General features: G+C 36.4%; 1 long non-coding RNA gene and 1 other non-coding gene across 2 annotated transcripts in view; one reads left to right on the forward strand and one right to left on the reverse strand.

Moving 5' to 3' along the window:
* The window catches only part of LOC118895824, a 107576-nt gene extending 85761 nt beyond the window's left edge, over positions 1 to 21815 (reverse strand). Inside the window, exon 1 of the long non-coding RNA XR_005020042.1 lies at positions 21773 to 21815. This is a non-coding gene — a long non-coding RNA (uncharacterized LOC118895824). The remainder of the gene's footprint in view (positions 1 to 21772) is intronic.
* LOC118896229 lies at positions 21107 to 21217 on the forward strand. The gene has a single exon (XR_005020135.1). It is a non-coding gene; the product is annotated as a U5 spliceosomal RNA (small nuclear RNA).
* Positions 21816 to 23199: the final 1384 nt, after the last annotated feature.

Here is a 23199-nt window from a genome sequence, read left to right on the forward strand (position 1 = left end):
CAATAAGTAAATAATCAGCACATCTAGAGAGGAACATGTTACAGAAGCCTAAGGAAGAGTGAGGTTTCAATAAGAAAGGGGAGGAAAACTCCAACAAATGCTGGAAATAGGTCAAAGATAATGGACTAGGCAAAGACCTTTGCATTTAGTGATTAAATTAAATGAAATGTTCTTAAATAGCTAAGTGTTGGAGAAAATTCTCATAAAAAAACAGCGATTACTCTCAATGTCTTTGATTAACCTGTGTCAGTTTTCCCATTAAAGAACTTTAAAAATATTAAATTAAACTTTTATTATATCAATAGTAGATGATAATATTCCAAAATATTTGCAACAAAAACAAAAATGATGCATATTTTAAATGAAAGTATTAACAATGAAGTATGAAATATTTTTATTTTACCAAAATAGTACTGGCTTGCCCAAGAAATACAGTTATAAAATATATTAGTCTCTGTTTTTTTTATTGTCACCAATACATTTTTAGGAAATTCTTATTACATTCCTTCTGAGTCAGTGACCAGATAGGACTAGCCCACGCAGGAACCAGTGATTTAATATTATGTTAGGATGCTACGGGCACAGCAGTGCAGGCCTCAACATGAAAGAGTGGCATAAAGAAAATTCTCTTTCTCCCTCCTGCAGAGAAGAGAATTCTATCCCACCATCATCTCTGCTCTTTCCCTTCCCCCCCTACAGAGCCTAAAAAATTTGCCTAGAATGTACATTCCACAGTCCTCTGAAGTATTATAGTAATATTAATAAATTCCTTACATGACATTTGGACAAAAGCCAGTACTAGATACAAAAACTGAGGTGTCTTTCAGGTCTGAAATGGGTTTTTAAAAATTCTCCATGTTTAAGAAAAAGGAAAGCTAAATTTTGGTAGCTATAAGTGCAATGATTTTCATATTAAGTATTAGAAGACCAGCTTACGCTAAATACTGTGGTCATTCCGTGTTTATTTGCATGACAGAGCATGGAACTAGCAGCATATTTTGTTGCTGGAGCAGATCAGAGGTTAAAAGGTGTAAAATAATACATATCCATAGCATATCCATGGCAAGTAGAGCTGTGCCCTAGTTAATCAATATTGATTCCATAAGTCATATTATAAGATAAAATGTACATATTTTTATATATAATAGTTACTATCCACTATTGCTGCATTGTACCATTTCTGAATAAATACTCAACCATATAAGCCAGGTAATATTATTCCCATTTGCCATATGAACAAAAGACAAAAGAAGACATTGTCCAAGCTCATATAGCTCTATGAAAGATTTAGAAAAAACTCTAATGTCCAAGTTCTTTCCACTGAGCTGTACTGCAAAAATGCCTATCTCCCACTTTACCCAAAACAGAGCAACTGATACTTCTGGTCTTCTGTTGTTCGCAATGCTGTGTGTGTACTAAGAGGTATCACTGACTTATCTGTTTAGAAAAATGATGCCCCTGTATTCCTGTTTTAGAACCATTCTGCCACCAGCTATATAGATACAGTCCAGCAATAGAAAGTCCTTCAGAAAGATCAGGCTGAGCTATGATGGGGGAGATGACTGCTGCTGTGTGTGAGGAATCTGGCTCAAAAAATAAGAGAGGAGAGACCACTGATAGTTTTTAAAAAGAAGTAAAGTTTTCCATTGAAGCCAAGAATCTGGTATCAAGGGCATTGAGAACTTAATGTTGCATGGCTATGGACTATTTCTTTCAGAGTCATTAGGGAATCCCCACCAACTATCACAGTGCCTGGCATAGAGATCAACCAAATTTGTTGAATTAATGAGCTGAAAAGAGTCGACATGCCTTGAATTTCTAAAAACTGTTCGGAGATTCAAAGATAAGAAATTAAGACATCAAAGAATGGCACATTTTCCTGAAAGTTGTTCCTCAGGAAACTGCATTCCCAGCATATAAGAAGAAGCTGATGGCTGGGCAAGGATTTGTAATCATGAGGGTTTTTCCTGAGCTTGTATATTTCTAAGGAAATCACATATATTCTTTCATCTCAGAGCAAACAAAGGTGTGGCTAAAAGTATAACACATATATTACTTGCACCCTCTCAAAAAGTGAAATATATATATATATATATATATATATATATATATATATATATATATATATATATATTTCATGGATATATTCTGACTGAATGACCCAGTGAGAAACAGCTGTTTCTCCTATGATTGAGAGAACACATTTTGTTTTGAAAATATATTTTATTTTTAAGGCTCCTTTGGGATTTATTAGACTGAAAAAGTGGCAGGGGAGGGGGAATCTGAGTGTTTTTAAGGAATAAAAAATATTTTGGCAATATCCTCCAACATCTAAGATACCTGAAATTAGAATTGCTCTCAGAGGACCCAGATCTATCCATGCAGCCAAAACTCTGATCCTTAGCCAATTGCATGTATGCTGCACTGAGATCCAAAGTCAGTCCTACATTCCAGAACTACACTGTCTCTTAAAACAGCCTGAGTCTCCACCAGAGCAAATCACAGCAGCTGGGGACCAGGGATATCTGTTAGAATGTGCAAAGGCTGGAAAATACTATAATTTGAAGGTATGTTGACCAATATGGCTGAAACTCCGCATAAAATAATATACTACCAGGACTGTAAGAAACAAGCTTCAAAACAGAGCCATGAGACGCTGTCAAGTTACAGTTTTAAAAAATATTGTGGGTGAGTAATTGTGGCAAATGGTCCATGATTATGTTCAAGCACTAAGCTCTGGCCATCGATTGACAATAAAATGTATTTTAGTATATGTTAAACATCTATTACATGTTACACATTACACATATGACATATATATTATAGAGAAGGACTTACATCATCACCTTTCAAATGTATGTAGGTACAGTTGTGTTTAATATGATACAAATTCAGTTTTAAGTGTTACTGTATATAGAGTTACTTTTAAATTATTACACATCTTCCTGATCATTAGATATTAAAAGCGTAAAAAAAAAATGGCAAAAGATGTGAAAAGTTTTTCTTTGTGTGTGTGTGAGATCTCTCTATATGTGGAATCTTGTTTTAATTGAGATATAATTTACATATATTTTGTATAAGTTTAGGTGTACAACAAAATGATTTGATATATGCATATATTGCAAAATGACTGCCAAAATAAGTTTAGTTAACATTTATCACCACATATAGTGACAATTTTTTTATTGTGATGAAAACTTTTAAGATCTACTCTCTTAGCAACTTTCAAATATATAATACAGTACTCGTAACTACAGTCACCATGCTGTACATTACAAAAAATTATTTTGTATTAGTTTAGGTGTACAACATAATGATTTGATATATGTATATACTGCAAAATGATTGCCAAAATAAGTTTAGTTAACATCTATCACCACACATAGTTACAACTTTTTTTATTGTGATGAAAACTTTTAAGATCTACTCTCTCAGCAACTTTCAAATATATAATACAGTACTCTTAACTACAGTCACCATGCTGTACATTACAACCCCAGATTTATTTATAACTAGAAGTTTGTACCTTTTGATCACCTTCGCTCATTTTGCCAACCTCCCACCTCCTGCCTCGGGCAACCACCAATCTGTTCTCTGTATCCATGAGTTTGGGCTTTTTAGGTTGCATGTGTGAGATCCCACAGTACTTGTCTTTCTCTGTCTGACTTAGTTCGCTTAGCATAATGCTCTCAAGGTCCCTTCTTATTGTCATGAATGGCAGGATTTCCATCTTTTATATGACTGAATAATATTCCTGTGTATATACAATTATATATAATTTTCTTTATCTATTCATCCATTGATGGATATTTAGGTTGTTTCCATGTCTCGGCTATTGTAAATATTGCTGCAATGAGCATTCTTTAGATAAATACCCAGAAGTGGAACTGCTGGATCATGTGGTAGTTCTATTTTTAATTTTTTGTTTTCCATACTGTTTTCCATTGTGTCTGCACCAATTTACATTTCCACCAGCAGTGCACAAGTGTTCCCTTTTCTCCACATCTTTGCCAATACTTGTTATTTCTTGTCTTTTCATAATAGACATTCTAACAGATGTGAGGTGATACCTCATTGTGCTTTTGATTTGCATTTCCCTGATGATTAGTGATGTTGAGCACCTTTTCATGTACCTCTTAGTCCTTTGTATGTCTTCTTTGGAAAAATGTGTGTTCCTCTGCCAATTTTTAAATCATTTTTTCTACTGAATTGTATGAGTTCTTCATATATTAACCCCTTATAAGATATATGATTTGCAAATATTTTCTCCCATTCTATAGGTTGCCTTTTCATTTTCTTGATGGTTGTGTGGAAAAGGTATCTAAATCTAAATAAACAGATTTTCCCTCAGTACTTTAAAGATATTTGTCCTTTATCTTCTGAGATCCATTGATGTTTCTAAGAAATACTCTGCCACTGTGATTGCTATCTATATGTAATCCGTCTTGACTCTCTAGTAGCCTTTAAAACGTTCCTCTTACTCTCTCTCCAAATGTTCTGCAGTTTCTGTGATGTTTTTAAGGAATGAATTTGCATTTATTTATCTTACTAGAGACTTGATATGCTTTTACAATCAAAGGGGACTCAAAATATTTTTACAATTCCTAAAAACTTGGAACCATCACATCAGGACTTTTTTCTCTCTCCCATTCTCCCCTGGGACTCCTTTTAGACACATAGCACAGCTTCTCATTTTGTCTTCCCTGAAGATAATTTGTCTTTTTTTTTTTTTTTTAGGACAAATCATAATTTGTCTTTTTAAAAAAATATCTGAGCTGCATTCTGAATGGTTTCTTCAGATTTATCTTCTAATTCTCTGGTTATCTATAACAATCAATGCTTTAACTGATCCACTGAGTTTTTATTATTTCAATCCTACACTTTTAGCTACCAAAATTATATTTGATGCTTTTTACAATCTTCTTGTTCATTTTATCATATAGTCTTAAAATTTTCTTATGGATCTTACTGAATTCCTTTTATCCTCTGATCTTTTAAATATGTTTGCTTTAAAGTCCCTTTCAGAATGGATTCTGGTTTTTCTAGTTTCTCAAGTACAAATACTGCCATTTGTTGTATGTGTGCCTTTTCTCTCTTGGCAATGAATTTCCTCATGGACTTTGTAATTTTTTTCTATAAGCTATCAATAGTGAGGATTATTTTAAATAAGAAAAATGAGTCCTGAATTGAAACACTCAGCTATTTTATTTATCAAAAAAAGTAAATATTGACTTCTGGTTTCAGCTATGACATGACTTCAGCTTGGAAGTAATCATTCCAGGCCAGAAAAAAAGCTAAAAAAGATGAAAACTACTAGAGCTCATCAATGAATTCAGTAAAGTTGCAGGATACAAAATTAATACACAGAAATCCGTTGCGTTTCTATACACTAACAACAGAAGATTAGAAAGAGAAATTAAAGAAAAATCCCATTTACCACTGCATCAACAATAATAAAATATCTAGGAGGTAAAATACCTGTACCCTGAAAACTATAAGATGCTGATGAAAGAAATCGAAGATGACAAAAACAAATGGAAAGAAATACCACGTTCTTTGATTGGAAGAATGAATATTGTTAAAATGACTCTACTACCCAAGCCAACCTACAGAGTCAATGCAATCTCTATCAAATTACCAATGGCACATTTCACAGAATTAGAACAAAAAATTTTTAAATTTGTATGGAGACACAAAAGACCCTGAATAGCCAAAGCAACCTGGAGAAAGAAAAACAGAGCTGGAGAAATCAGGATCCATGACTTCAGACTATACTACATAACCACAGTCATCAAAACAGTATGGTACTGGCACAAAAACAGAAATATAGATCAATGGAACAGGAGAGAAGTCTATGGTCAATTAATCTACAACAAAAGAGGCAAGACTATACAATGGAGAAAAGACAGTCTCTTCAATAAATGGTGCTGGGAAAACTGGACAGCTACATGCAAAAAAAGAAATTAGAACATTTTTTAACGACATACACAAAAATAAACTCAAAATGGATTAAAGACCTAAATGTAAAACTGCACACTATAAAACTCTTAGAGGCAAATGTAGGTAGAACACTCTTTGACATAAATCACAGCAATGTCTTTTTTGATCCATTGCCTAGAGTAACAGAAATAAAAACAAAAATAAACAAATGGGGCCTAATTAAACACAAAAGCTTTTGCACAGCAAAGGAAACCATAAACAAAACTAACTGACAACTCACAGAATGGGAGAAAATATTTGCAAACAATACGATCAACAAGGAATTAATCTCCAAAATTTACAAACAGCTCATGTGGCTCAATATCAAAACAACCCAATCAAAAAATGGGTAGAAGACCTAAATAGACACTTCTCCAAAGAAGACATACAGATGGCCAAAAGGTACATGAAAAGATGCTCAACATCATTAATTATTAGAGAAATGCAAATCAAAACTACAGTGAGATATCACCTCACACCAGTCAGAATGGCCATCACCAAAAAGTCTACAAACAATAAATGGTGGAGAAAAGGGAAAACTCCTACACTGTTGGTGGGAATGTAAATTGGTACAGCCACTATGGAGAACAGTATGAAGGTTCCTTAAGAAACTAAAAATAGCGCTACCATATTCCAGCAATAGGCTCACTCCTGGGCATATATGCAGAGAAAAACATGGTCCAAAAGGATATATACACCCCAATGTTCATTGCAGTGCTGTTTATAATAGCCAAAACACAGAAGCAACCTAAATGTCCATCAACAGATGAAGGGATAAAGAAGATTTGGTACATATATACAAAGGAATATTACTCAGCCATTAAAAAGAATGAAATAGGGACTTCCCTGGTGACACAGTGGTTAAGAATCCGCCTGCCAATGCAGGGGACATGGGTTTGATCCCTGGTCTGGGGAGATCCCACATGCCATGGAGCAACTAAGCCCGTGTGCCACAACTACTGAGCCTGCGTGCCACAACTACTGAAGCCTGTGTGCCTAGAGCCTGTGCTCCACAACAAGAGAAGCCAGCGCAATGAGAAGCCCGCGCACCGCAACGCAGAGTAACTCCCGCTCGCCGCAACTGGAGAAAGGCTGAGTGCAACAACGAAGACCCAACGCAGCCAAAAATAAATAAATTAATTAATTAATTTAAAAAATTTTTAAAAGGAATGAAATAATGACATTTGCAGCAACATGGATGGACCTGGAGATTATCATAATTAAGTGACGTCAGACAGAGAAAGACAAATACCATATGATATTGTTTATATGCAGAATCTAAAAAAAAATGATACAAACAAACTTATTCACAAAACAGAAACAGACTCACAGACTTAGAGAATGAACTTATTGTTACTGGGGGTGGGGGTCGGGTGGGGGGAGAAGTGGGGAAAGGGATAGATTGGAAGTTTGGGATTGACATATACACACTGCTATATTTAAAATAGATAACCAACAAAGACCCACTGTATAGCAGAGGGAACTCTGCACAATACTCTGTAATAACTTAAATTGGAAAAGAAATTGAAAAAGAATAGATACAAGTATATATATAACTGAATCACTTTGCTGTACACCTGAAACTAACACATCACTGTTAATCAAATATACTCCAACATAAAATTAAAAAAAAAAAATCAATGACTTTTCCTGGACACATAAGAGAATTGATATCACAGGGCTAACCTCTACCTCCATATTGAGAAACACATGCAAATATAGAGAAAAACAGCTGAGATCAACTCAGCTAAAGCAAAAGCCACTGGATCCATAAACTGGTAGGAGAACTTAAATGTTTATTTGATTAACTGCTTGGAGTGTAGACTACCTTGAGAACGAGAAAATCCTAGAGCTTGTAGTCTTGGTAGGGGTGCAGGAACCCTTTCTTGGGTTTTACCTCCAGGAACAATACCATGTTCTCATGGTAAACAGCCAAGAAAAATAATCTTTTATCTTTGGAAAAATGAGGAGAAAAGTAACAATTTGAAATAATTCCAGTGTATTCTCCATATCAAAGGCCTACTCTCAAGTGAAAAAGACTTTATCACCCTGCTCACCACAGGGACAAGACCCAGCTCCACTCACCAGTGGCCAGGTAACAGTCCCTCCCACCAGGAAGCTTGCACAAGCCTCTTAGACAGCCTCATCCACCAGGGGGCAGACAGCAGAAGCAAGAAGAACTACAACCCTGCAACCAGCAAACGGAAACTGCAATCACAGAAATTTAGACAAAATGAGATTGCAGAGGAATATGTCCTAGATGAAGGAACAAGATAAAATCCCAGAAGAACAACTAAGTGGAGATAAGGAATCTACCTGAAAAAAATTCAGAGTAATGATAGTAAAGATGATCCAAGATCTCAGAAAAAAAATGGAGGCACAGATTGAGAAAATACAAGAAATGTTTAACAAAGACCTAGAAGAATTAAAGAACAAGCAAACAGAGATGAACAATATAATAACTGAAATGAAAAATACACTAGAAGGAATCAATAGCAGAATAACAGGCAGAAGAATGGATAAGTGAGCTGGAAGAAGAATGGGGGAAATCACTGCCATGGAACAGAATAAAGAAAAAAGGATGCAAAGAAATGAGGATAGTCTACGAGACCTCTGGGACAATATTAAATGCACCAACATTCACATTATATGGGTTGCAGAAGGAGAAGAGAGAGAGAAAGGACCTGAGAAAATATTTGAAGAGACAATAGCTGAAAACTTCCCTAACATGGGAAAGGAAACAGTCATCCAATTCAGGAAGCACACAGTCCCAGGAAGGATAAACCCAAAGAAAAACACGCTGAGACACGTAGTAATCAAATGGACAAAAATTAAAGACAAAGAAAAAATATTAAAAGCAACAAGAGAGAAGCAACAAATAACGTACAAGGGAACTCCCGTAAGGTTATGAGCTGATTTCTCAGCAGAAACTCTGCAGGCCAGAAGACAGTGGCACGATATATTTCAAGTGATGAGAGGGAAGAACCTACATCCAAGAATACACTACCTAGCAAGGCTCTTATTCAGATTCATCTGAGAAATCAAAAACTTTAAGACAAGCAAAAGCTAAGAGAATTCAGCACCACCAAACCAGCTCTACAACAAATGCTAAAGGAACTTCTCTAGGCAGGAAACACAAGAGAAGAAAAGGACCTATAAAACAAGCCCAGAACAGTTAAGAAAATGGTAACAGGAACATACATATTGATAATTACCTTAAATGTGAATGGATCAAATGCTCCAAACAAAAGACACAGGCTCACTGAATGGATACAAAAATAAGACCCGTATATAGGCTGTCTACAAGAGACCCACTTCAGGCCTAGGGACACATACAGACTGAAAGTGAGGGGATGGAAAAAGATATTGCACGCAAATGTAAATCAAAAGAAAGCTGGAGTAGCAATACTCATATCAGATAAAGTAGACTTTAAAATAAAGAATGTTACAAGAGACAAGGAAGGACACTACATAATGAACAAGGGATCAATCCAAGAAGAAGATATAACAATTATAAATATATATGCACCCAACATAAGAGCACCTCAATATATAAGGCAAATGCTAACAGCTATAAAAGAGGAAATTGACAGTAACACAATAATAGTGGGGGACTTTAACACCTCACTTACACCAATGGACAGATCATCCAGACAGAAAAGTGATAAGGAAACACAAGCCTTAAATGACACAATAGACCAGATAGATTTAAAGGATATTTATAGGACATTACATCGGAAAACAGCAGATTTCACTTTCTTCTCAAGTGCACACGGAATATTCTCCAGGATAGATCACATCTTGGGTCACAAATCAAGCCTCAGTAAATTTAAGAAAACTGAAATCATATCAAGCATCTTTTCCAACCACAACGCCATGAGGTTAGAAATCAATTACAGGGAAAAAAAAGTAAAAAACACAAACACATGGAGGCTAAACAATACGTTACTAAGTAACCAAGAGATCACTGAAGAAATCAAAGAGGAAATCAAAAAATGCCTAGAGACAAATGATAATGAAAACACGACAATCCAAAACCTATGGGATGCAGCAAAAGCAGTTGTAAGAGGGAAGTTTATAGAGATACAGTCCTATCTCAGGAAGCAAGAAAAACCTGAAATAAACAATCTAACCTCACACCTAAAGAACTAGAGAAAGAAGAACAAACAATACCTAAAGTTAGCAGAAGGAAAGAAATCATAAAGATCAGAGCAGAAATAAATGAAATAGAAACAAAGAAAACAAGAGCAAAGATCAATAAAACTAAAATCTGGTTCTTTGAAAAGATAAACAAAACTGATAAACATTTAGCCAGACTCATCAAGGAAAAGAAGGAGAGGACTCAAATCAATAAAATTAGAAATGAAAAAGGAGAAGTTACAACGGACACTGCAGAAATACAAAGCATCATAAGAGACTATTACAAGCAACTCTATGCCAACAAAGTGGACGACCTGGAAGAAATGGACAAATTCTTAGAAAGGTATAACCTTCCAAGACTGAACCAGGAAGAAATAGAAAATATGAACAGACCAATCACAAGTAATGAAATTGAAACTGTGATTAAAAATCTTCCAACAGGGCTTTCCTGGTGGTGCAGTGGTTAAGAATCCGCCTGCCAATGCAGGGAACGCGGGTTCGAGCCCAGGTCCGGGAAGATCCCACACGCCGCAGAGCAACTAAGCCTGTGTGCCACAACTACTGAGCCTGTGCACCTAGAGCCCGTGCTCTGCAACAAGAGAAGCCACCGAAATGAGAAGCCCGCGCACTGCAATGAGAAGCCCGCGCACCGCAACGAAGAGTAGCCCCAGCTCGCGCCAACTATAGAAAGTCCGTGCACAGCAAGGAAGACCCATCGCAGCCAAAAATAAATAAATAAATAAATAAATAAATAAATAAATAAATAAATAAATAAATAAATAAATAAATAATCTACAAGGATGTATTGCACAACAAAGTGAATATAGCCAATATTTTATAATAACTATAACTGGAATATATATATAAAAAAAAACTTCCAACAAACAAAAGTCCAGGACCAGATGGCTTCACAGGTGAATTCTATCAAACATTTAGAGAAGAGCTAACACCCATCCTTCTCAAACTCTTCCAAAAAATTGCAGAGGAAGGAACACTCCCAAACTCATTCTACAAGGCCACCATCACCCTGATACCAAAACCAGACAAAGATACCACAAAAAATGAAAATTACAGACCAATATCACTGATGAATATAGATGCAAAAATCCTCAACAAAATACTAGCAAACAGAATCCAACAACACATTAAAAGGATCATACATCATGATCAAGTGGGATTTAACCCAGGGATGCAAGGATTCTTCAATATACGCAAAACAGTCAATGTGATACACCATATTAACAAACTGAAGTATAAAAACCATATGATCATTTCAATAGATGCAGAAAAAGCTTTTGACAAAATTCAACACTGACTTATGATAAAAACTCTCCAGAATGTGGGCAGAGAGGGAACCTACCTCAAGATAATAAAGGCCATATATGACAAACCCACAGCAAACATCATTCTCAATGGTGAAAAACTGAAAGCATTTCCTCTAAGATCAGGAAGAAAACAAGGATGTCCACTCTCACCACTATTATTCAACATAGTTTTGGAAGTCCTAGCCACAGCAATCAGAGAAGACAAAGAAGTAAAAGGAATACAAATTGGAAAAGAAGAATTGAAAGTGTCACTGTTTGCAGATGACATGATACTATACATAGAGAATCCTAAAGATGCCACCAGAAAACTACTAGAGCTAATCAATGAATTTGGTAAAGTTGCAGGATACAAAATTAATGCACAGAAATCTCTTGCATTCCTATACACTAATGATGAAAAATCTGAAAGAGAAATTAAGGAAACACTCCCATTCACCATTGCAACAAAAAGAATAAAATACCTAGGAATAAACCTACCTAGGGAGACAAAAGACCTGTATGCAGAAAACTATAAGACACTGATGAAAGAAATTAAAGATGATACCAACAGATGGAGTGATATACCATGTTCTTGGATTGGAAGAATCAATATTGTGAAAATGACTATACTACCTGAAGCAATCTACAGATTCAATGCACTCCCTATCAAATTACCAATGGCATTTTTCACGGAACTAGAACAAAAAATCTTAAAGTTTGTATGGAGACACAAAAGATCCCGAATAGCCAAAGCAGTCTTGAGGGGAAAAAACAGAGCTGGAAGAATCAGACTCCCTGACTTCAGACTATACTACAAAGCTACAGTAATCAAGACAATATGGTACTGGCACAAAAACAGAAACACAGATCAATGGAACAAGATAGAAAGCCCAGAGATAAACCCACGCACCTATGGTCAACTAATCTATGACAAAGGAGGCAAGGATGTACAATGGAGAAAAGACTGTCTCTTCAATAAATGGTGCTGGGAAAACTGGACAGCTACATGTAAAAGAATGAAATTAGAACACTCCCTAACACCATACACAAAAATAAACTCAAAATGGATTCGAGACCTAAATGTAAGTAAGACCGGACACTATAAAACTCTTAGAGGAAAACATAGGAAGAACACTCTTTGACATAAATCACAGCAAGATCTTTTTTGATCCACCTCCTAGAGTAATGGAAATAAAAACAAAAGTAAACAAATGGGACCTAATGAAACTTCAAAGCTTTTGCACAGCAAAGGAAGCCATAAACAAGACAAAAAGACAACCCTCAGAATGGGAGAAAATATTTGCAAATGAATCAACAGACAAAGGATTAATCTCCAAAATATATAAACAGCTCATGCAGCTCAATATTACAAAAACAAACAACCCAATCCAAAAACGGGCAGAAGACCTAAATAGACATTTCTCCAAAGAAGACATACAGATGGCCAAGAAGCACATGAAAAGCTGCTCAACATCACTAATTATTAGAGAAATGCAAATCAAAACTACAATGAGGTACCACCTCACACCAGTTAGAATGGGCATCATCAGAAAATCTACAAACAACAAATGCTGGAGAGGGTGTGGAGAAAACGGAACCCTCTTGAACTGTTGGTGGGAATGTAAATTGATACAGCCACTAGGGAGAACAGTATGGAGGTTCCTTAAAAAACTAAAAATAGAATTACCATATGATCCAGCAATCCCACTACTGGGCATATACCCAGAGAAAACCATAATTCAAAAAGACACATGCACCCCAGTGTTCACTGCAGCACTATTTACAATAGCCAGGTCATGGAAGCAACCTAAATGCCCATCAACAGATGAATGGATAAAGAAGAGGTGGTACATATATACAATGGAATATTACTCAGCCATAAAAAGGAAAGAAATTGGGTCATTTGTTGAGACGTGGATGGATCTAGAGACTGTCATACAGAGTGAAGTAAGTCAGAAGGAGAAAAACAAATATCGTATATTAAGGCATGTATGTGGAACCTAGAAAAATGGTACAGATGCACCGGTTTGCAGGGCAGAAGTTGAGACACAGATGTAGAGAACAAACGTATGGACACCAAGAGGGGAAAGCCGCGGGGTTGGGGATGGGGGTGGGGGTGTGATGAACTGGGCGATTGGGATTGACATGTATACACTGATGTGTATAAAACTGATGACTAATAAGAACCTGCTGAATAAAAAAATAAATAAAATTAAATTTAAAAATTAAAAAATAAAAATATAAAAAATGAAAAAAAATCAGTGAATAGCAATATAAAAGAATAACTTTAGCTGTTGGCACAATAGCTGCTCTAACAAATTCCAATTAATTTAGAAATATATGTGTATCAAAATTACCCACAAGAAATGTATCAAAAGCCATTGTGTGTGAAACCAGTGGCCCCACTGACATGCATTATATGTGGTTAGTCAGCATTTGCTATATTATAATGTTGTGATAACCGACCTCCAAACCTCAGTGACTTACAACCAAGGCTTATTTCTCACTCATGTGGCATGTTGGCTATGAGGTAGCTGTGGCCCCAAGTCTTTATTCCCAAATGCAGGCAGAAAGAGTGGCCCCAATTTGGGAAATGCTTTTCTACAGGAAAAGAACAACGGCAGCATGATGTATGGCTCTGAAACCTCTGCTCAGATCCGGGATGTGTCCATTCTGCTCATATTCCATTTGTTACAACTAGTCACGTGGCCGACACTGATATTTGAGGGGGAAGAATATTTCTCCCAGAGGGAGGGGGTCCCTGTAAGCACCATATATTTTAAACAAGCAATTCAGTTATCACACAATAGATATACTATAAATAGACACAATTATGCCTGAAGTCTCATTTTCCTACATACTCATTTTTATGAATAGCCTGAAAAAAGAAGTGGGAAGCCTGTTAAGAAATGTTTAAGTCACATGATGTAAAATGATATGGATGGAGAAGAGAATGGCATTTTTTAATAAATCTTGCATGTTAGAATGTTGGTGGTCACCAGAATGGACATTCAATGCTAGAGGAAAGGTGAATGGACTTCTAACATTTTCAACATGAAAGAATTCTCTTTGACCATAGGTCTAAGCCCAACTGCACCATTTACTAGCTATAAAACCTAGGAAATCACTACATTTACATTAATCTGAGCTGTCTCAGATGCCAAAGTGCTGTGAAGGTGTTCACATATATGTCAGAAAAGATTGAGAGAGTGAGGAAAGGCTAAACAGAGAACTGAAGGAAAGAGATGTACTGATCTCAAATCTAATTTACTGCATAGAACAGCCACCCAGAGTGGGAAGGAAACTTCAGAGGGCCCCCGATGGCCTGGGTGGATTATCTCTTTGAGAGGATCTTTGGGTCTGTATTAACAATGTGATTGCTTGAGCATTGATTTCTTTGCCTTAGTAATAATAATTGCCATCAGTTTAGTGATGTGCAGAAGGAACAAACCATTTTAGCTACCTCACTTCCGTAAATTAGTAAATGTACTCCCTTAATGCAATTTTGCAGAGTATAGAGACGTCTACTAGGACCTAGTCTCCTCTGGACATTTAAATATAACAAAGTTTTCAAATCAAGAAAAAGGCGTGGAAGAAAACGAAAAACTATAAAGAAAAGTACCAGCCTTGGGGAAACTAACCCACAATACCCAAAAAACTACATCACCTGCTAAGTTAAGGATACGCCATTTGTAAGATATTAAGTTCACATACAAGTCAGCATTGGAGACATTATGACACAAAACTCAGTTTTCAAATAAATTGGGAGCCTGGGACATATTAACATTTTTAAAACCCTAAAACATAAAATGAGTTCACGAATCAAAATGAGTGCCAATAAATTCATAAAATATATTGGCAAGATGCCATTGTGTGGCTTGGTTATTTGTGTTTTCGTGTATAGACACAGGTGGAGAAATTTTTACCAAATAACAAAAGAAACAAAGGAAGAGTTTAAAGGGCAGTTCTTTCATTGAAAATAATCAAATTGTGCCAGACAGAACATCTTTATGGCTTCCTTCTACCAGCAAGTTACCTCTGGTTTGAGGTCTCCCTTTGGCTGGATCCTTTGACCAGTGTTAGATAAACTCTAGTTTGACACCTGAGTCCTTTGCGGGCGAGAAGCCTCACCTCTTCTCTGTTTACTTACTCTCTGTTCCCTCCTATTTCCCCCCCACCCCCCTTTCTCTTATGTTATTTCATTCCTTTCCTTCACCAAGGCTTTCAGTCTGTAAGGCTAAACATGAAGTCAGGGAGGTTTTGATAGTCTTTTTATAAGATTTTTCTAAAAATTGTTTACCTAAAAAGTTAAATTTTGGACAAATTTGAACTTTGCTATAGTTTAAAATTAGGAAGTCACTGGCTGAGTCTCAGAGATCTTTTGCTGTGTAGAGATTTCTGTTCTATCCATGGTTAATGGATTTGGCCTTTGGTATTGTGTTCCAAAAGAGTCCAAATTTGGAAAACCTAGACACGTGTATATATATATATATATATGACTACAAATGTCTCTGCAGCTCCTCCAGGAAGCAATTACAAAAATATTTCCATGGTGATTGGATGCACCTGATTTTGATACAGCCCTACTTAAAGCTTGTTTTCAGGATAAAAAAGACTGAGACCCACAGAGGCCCACTTTTCCCTGATATGCCTGTGTGTTTATAATGGATCAGAAAAAGTACGTAGTATGGATAAAACATTTCCTATTTGGATCCTTTTATAATCTCCTACAAATCTCCAGGAAAATGCTAAGCTGAAATCTCTGTCTTAAAGGACAAAGTGTCTCAATGGAAAATACCAAAACATAGATAGGAGGAATAATTTAAGGGACATGGGGGTCTCATTTGGTGAAAGAATATCTCGTCTATATCTCTTAATGTTATACTTTGTTGTCCTTTAGCAGAATTTGTTTGGAATTACTATCGTGATGACCCATTTACCATATTTTAAATACATTCTGTGTTAAGGACAGTGTGTACTATTCAGGAAACAAACTCAAGGATAAAAAAGCATATGGTAAACATATGCTGGTGTCATAAGTGTTGGTGGTTTCACAAAATAAGTAATATATATGTGAGCCAAGCAGATTGTGACTAATGGTATGTGCTGTCCAGGCATTCCATGATTTTGCACTTTGTTTCTTCTATCAGTTGTCGAAATATTCTTGTAAGCCCCCATTGCATTTAAAAATATATTAACATTTAGACATCAGTTCAAACACCTTTTTTACGAAAAGAACTACTCTTTGTGAATGTAAACAAAAATCTACAATTTCACTTTTTGTGTGAGGTTTTTTTAAATATAAATAATAGCCATACCTGTTTTCAGAATTAATACTTTCACAAAACAAACAAAAGAAATCTTCTCAAATGTAAATACTTTTCAAAGAAACAAAGTGTACTGCAGTTAGAAAATCAAAATCCTTTAATATATGAAACAGTCTTATTTAATTATTATACCTTCCAAGAACTAAAAAAAACTTCACTTTTTAAGAGGGCCCATTTCATTTCAATGTCAAGCTTTATTTAACAGCATTAAGTGGTACTGGAATACTATCTGGTTTTTAAATAGTCATATCAATCTATTTCTTAGATTTGAAGGAAACAGGAAGACAAACATGTTAGATTTGTGTTATTTAATTTTTGTTTTCTTTTGAAATCTGAAAATTTTTACCTTTTTCAACTTGAGCAAAAGACTCAAAACTGAGAGAAATTAGAATAAAAGTGGTCTCTTGGGATATTTGTACATCTTCAATGAAGTTGAATGACATTGAAATTATATTTCTGAAACTTCAGAAAAGAATAATGCAAAAACATATACATCTAAGAATCACAAAAGCATTCAAAATATTAATTCCATAACTATTTAGCATATTTACTAGTCATTTCTAACACACATGAAAATGAATTAGGAATATATTTAAACTATCATTGTTAGAAACCAAAATATTGCTTTGACATAAAAGCACAAAAAATTAACTATTCCAATATTTACTTCGGGAAGTTTTGATAACAATTTTTTTGCATTTGTTTAGGAGAATGTTGTTGCCTTATCATTTACTTCATAAATTATTATAACTTATCTAATTCCAACTTGATACTCTCTAATCAATCTTCCACACTTCTACCAAAGTCATATCAGGGTATGACTATGTCCTTCTGCTTAAATGGTTCTCCATTCTTTCAGGATAAAATTCAGCTTGCTGGAGCACACCACTCATGGGTTTACATCATCTGACTTCTGTCTCCATCTTATATTATTTCCTGTCATACCCCATACCCTTTCCCTACCTATTTGCTATTGCCCAAATGATCACTCTCACTCACCTTTTTATGTGTTTATTTGTTTACATGTCATTTCCTCAACCTAAAATATTCTTCCTTCCCATATTAACCAGATCTAATCCTCATAATATTTCAAGATTCAACTCAAGAATCATTTCCTCCTAGAAGTCTTTATGGACCACTTCTCCCTTCCCCTACTCAGAGGTCCATTTCCAATTACCAACTCCCTCACTGACATACACATAGCAAACTTTAAAATACAAAAAGCCAACAGATTGCAATGCAGAAAAATTAATTTCTGAATTAATCGTTACCTAATGCCAAATCTATCATTGCTTTGGTTTTCTTCTTGGGACTACCCAATATGCATGCATGTACACACACACACAGACACACAAATGTGACACCAGCACTGGTGTCAGAGGCCCAATGAGGAGCAAAGGCCAGCAGGTGAGCACTCAGTATAACTGTCCCGTTTCCACCATTTGTTAGAGATCCCCACCCTTAGTTTAGCCACTGAGATAAGGTTATTTCACTCTGACTTCCTTGGGTTACTATCCATTCTGCTTACTTATGGCCCCTTTTTTTTGGAGGTGATATTCTCTGATTAATACACAATCATCATTTTATACTATTGGATCTTAAACTCTCTTACAAATACCACCCCAGTTACTTTGTGATGGTTAGAATCACTACAACTCCTACTTTCCTTGTGAGAAACACCCATATAGACAACTTCATGATCTTCAAAGCTGCTCAAATCACTTTCTAAACATAATTAATCACTAATTCAGTCAGTATCAGACAAAGCGAAGTCTGATGCTACAGGTTCTGCTGCTAATTCACATCTATTTTAACTTCTGGAGCATCAACTAAGTTCTGGAGATAAACTAGACTGTAAGAAGCAAAACCAGCTGCATTTCAATGTTGAGCTTACAGTTTTGCCAAAACGAATCCCCATTTTATAAAACTGTCATCTGATTATTTGAGAATCGGATGCAAGAATTAGGTTCAACACTGAAAGAAGAAAGTCCTCAACCAGTAGCGAAAATAATTTTCAACCCTGAAAGGTCCTACATACATAGTTTCAAGGTAAATAATACATTTTCCCAGGCACACAGAATTAGCCCAAGGCCCCAACTGTGATTTACGTTGGGTGGGAACAGTTAAGATGTAGCTATGGTCATGAAGACAGAGGCTATCTGGAGGCCCACCTGTGTCAGCATCAGGCCACACATGCCCTCCCTGACAATGCATGCCGGTGCTGACATACTTCTCCGTGACTGGCCCAACTACTCTTGTGGCCTGGAGTCAGACTGGCATCCCAGCTGGAAGTTTTAACAAGTACGGGAAAGAGGAGCTAAGCATTTGGAAGCACTTACTTGGTTTTTGTTTCTGGAGCAAAGCACTCTAGTACTCTGGGAAAGGAAGGAATGGGTCTTGTTTTTAGATAGCAAAGTGTTGAGATGCCAAGATGTGAAATGGAAAAAAAGATTAAGGCCTAGAAGAAAGTCAGTTTTAAGTGTCTGCCAAATAGAAATGAATTTGATCATCCTCTCTTACTTTCCATTTTGGTTTTGAATCTGACAGAAACTTTTTTGGTTAAGGAGGGATCTACCTAACTGAGCAAAAAATTGGGTGTTTTGGTTACAGAGAAGCCGACATAAAAGAGCTGAAAATTACTTTGCTATTTCTAAGTAATTATCCATGTATCACTATGTCATATCAAAAACCAACAGAGATGTTATTTTAGTATGGATTGATTTTATTTTTCTATTTAGGACTGAGTTTTCTTTGTAATCACTAAAAATTTAAAGATGAGGAAATAATAATTAATTGAATAACCTCACTTTCCTTCCCCTCGTTAACCTTGCCAAACTTTAACCAACAGTGTTCCCTGCTCACAAAATCCATAAAGATCCATAAAGAATTGGGTTTATTCACAGTGCAAAGATGCTTCATGAAATGCACAGCCTTGGCTCTACGTTTATTAAAACAATCTTCCTAAGTTTTAATCTTTTAAAGATTCCAGGCCCAAAAGAAAAAAAAAAAAAGAATCTGATACATAAAGGATAATTTGAATACTCTTGAAATCACAAAAAAGGAAAATAACTTTAATTGCCTTTAGGAAGGATGGTTACATTGCATTTAGAAAGGATGATTTTCACCTGTGGTAACTTTTATAAGCCATTTATATATCCATTGAATGTATATTTTCTGATTATTTTTTTACATTGGAAGTAAGTTTGGAAATGTTTTAAAGAGAAGACTAAAAAAGTATATAATCATCCCTAGAATTTTAGAATGTCACCAACATTACAATTCTCCACATGACTTTATAATTTTATTTTTGCCATTCAGTTTTCTTCTTCCCCACAAGTAGAATCAGATAAGTGGAGAGAAGGGGCAGTGATACACTTATTGATAGTGTTAGGCTTAAGAGATGAATGAAGATGGGAAGCTGTGGAGTGCTGAAGAGGAAAGCGATTCTTTTTCAGACCATGCTGCTTCTCAACCAGCAGAGCACCAGACAGAGGTAAAACACAAGTACGCTTGGAAGGAATAAACCACATTTTTGGACCATATTTCTTTTAGATAAGTTTCACCTTCTCACCGAATCTACTTCCACAGCAATAATTAGTGCAACCAGCTTTACAAATAAGGAAACCAATTCCCAGAATCAGTAAAAGTCATAAAGCTATTAGGAGCCAAGACTCAATTTCCCGCGTGTTTTCTATTATGCCACGTTTTCTCATTATTCTATGTTTTTCTCAATGAAAGAATGACGACATCATAATGAAACTCAACACAGTTTTGAAGAAAGCTTCCAGTGTTCAAATCTGGAATGTTCTCTCAGAGTAAGAACTGAATCCAGAACATTCTCTCACAGTAACAGTTGAAATCCATAAGGTCCTCTCAGAGTAACAGATCAAAACTCAGTAATAAGGGCTCTCAGTGCAATCTTGTTCCAAATACCTCTGAGCTAGCTAGAGAAATTAAGGACGAGGAAGAGCTTATCTGAGTCCTCCTAACCACGCAGGAGGGCAGATCAAAGTGAGCACTCAACAGCAGATACTTTAAAAAAGTGAAATGGGTTCGGCAGACAAAATAAGAAGTGACACTATTGTTCTCCCCCCATTTTCTCAACCTTTGTCCCAGCTGTCTTCTCCTATAGCAGATACCATGAAGATGACACTTTAGGGACCATGATTTGATAGCCCTGATGCTAAGGCTCTGGTCTAGTGAAAATTCAGAGGTCAGGTTGGATTTCTGCATCGTTAACATTCAAATAAAAGGGTCATGGTATACCAACTGCATCCACTCTGCCTTGAAACCAAGGCACACGCCCCTTGCACGCCTGCCAGGGCCTGTTCCTCACTGCTCCATCTCCTCCTGTCATATCAATTTCTCTTCAGATCGAATAAATCTTTCGCCTTTTACTAAAGACTTCCATGGAGAGGAACAAGTGAGGCTCACAGCAACTTTTTGAGGCCTTGCCCTGGCAAGGCTACTTACTGATGTCCAAATGAAAGAATTATTGCGTTTTTTGCTTCTAACAGCAAAGCTACTTGCTGGTTTTTGCTAGTTTTTTAACATATGTGTGTATATTAAAGCAAGTGGGATTTTCTGGGAATCTGTGTACAAATAGGGTGCCCGGTTTCAATCGAACTGGATCCCGCATGCATGCCGCAACTAAGAAGCCCACATGCGGCAACTAAGACCCAGCTCAGCCTAAATAGATAAACAAATAAATAAATGAATATTTTTTTAAAATGCTGAGTTTACTTCTCATTGGCTCATTTCCTACTCAGATCTGCTTATAGGAGGGAGGGTCTAAGCATTATTGATTCACCTACTTTTTCTTGCTTAGAGAGAGTTGTTGTAACAGTACTAGGAATTAAAAGACCCTTGCAGCTAGGTCTTGATCAGTAAAACAGTACTCAAATTGTTTCCTCATAACAGAACATTCTAAGCCAAAACACTCAGTGTAGCTCTAACCACAGCAATATTCTTTAAAAATACCTTCCATACAAACTTACATAAAAGTAGAAATGGATCAATTACCTGTTGAGGCACTTTATGCAAAATGTGTCATCTCAGTTACTGCAAGAAAAAGGAAACAATCAAAGATCAGTAAATATCTAAACAATGAAAAGATCTGCTCTTAGGTAACTATCTCCAAAGAAGGCATTTTTTGGTTGCCAAAAGCCAATTACATCTCAAAAGTCCACCGAACCCGTGCAACGCAGAGACATTCACAGCAGCCGCAGGAAGTGTTTTGTATTATTGGAGGAAAGAAGAACTTTATGGAGGTTTGTACTAATGTTAACATAACTAAGCTAGAACTACGTTTCCCAGAATCCCTTCCCTGTATGTTTCTGGTGTAGACATGGCCAAAAGAGAAGTTTTTGTGAGATTTGAAAGGCTGAAGTGAAGCTGCAAATGTGAAGCTCAATGTGGGTTCCAGGTATCCCTGGAGGTTGTGAACTCCATCACCAATCTGCTGGCTCGGCTTGCTGGGAAGGGGCAGCAACTGCGCCTAGAGCTCCACCAGCTCCTACTGGCTCTCCTTCTGCTTCTCAGAGTCTGTCTCTCACTACTTCTATAAAGGACCTGCATTGTCAAGGTTGGAGAAAATGAGAGACAGAAGTTTGTCCTCATGGGTCCAGTATGTCCTCTCACATTCTATTTTTTCATCCTTTGCTTTGGGTCCAGCTTTTCTTTCTAACAGCTGACCACAACTTCAGACCACCACCAGACAGAGGGGCAGCAGCCTTACAGAAATTTAGTCACCAGCTGCCACAACTGCATAATGTCTATTCTCTGTAATAAACCCCCTAGTCCTATAAGAACTCACAGTGGTTCCACTTCCCTTATTGATCACTGACTGGTACAGAATCATGCCCAGGGAACAGGGAGGGACTGGACCCTCATCAAGGAACTGGTGAGGAGTCTCTGGCTGAATTTCATTATCCATGCTCCAGTGAAGTACCCCCCCGCCCTTTGAATCTTGAATCCTGTGACTCACTTTTGACTAAATGCATATGGCAGAAATGATGTTTCATGACTTCTGAGGCTAGATCATAGGAAACTTGCAGTTTCTGCCTGGTTTTCTTAGAAAACTCATACTGGGAGAAGACAGACACCATGAAAGAAGTTTGACTACCCTGAGACTATAATGCTGTGAGAAATCCCAGTGACTTTACTGGTGTTCAAAAAAGGTAGATAAGGCAAATCACACCCATAATAGAATGGAGTTCCTGGGTGGACCTAGTCTCTTGTTGGGAAATACAAGCTATAACAGTGCATTCATCCGCACGTGTAATGACCTTGTCTCCCTAGTTCCTCATCTCTCTGTACTGTTGCTGGTATTCTTATGTTCAGTCTCTCTTCACTCCAATCCAATTACACATCACTACTAGATTTAGTCATCTACAAGTATCATTTATTTTATCATCTTACTATTAAATAACTCTTCAAAGGGCCCCATT

The sequence above is a fragment of the Balaenoptera musculus genome, chromosome 5, assembly GCF_009873245.2.
Source record: "Balaenoptera musculus isolate JJ_BM4_2016_0621 chromosome 5, mBalMus1.pri.v3, whole genome shotgun sequence".
Taxonomy (NCBI): domain Eukaryota; kingdom Metazoa; phylum Chordata; class Mammalia; order Artiodactyla; family Balaenopteridae; genus Balaenoptera; species Balaenoptera musculus.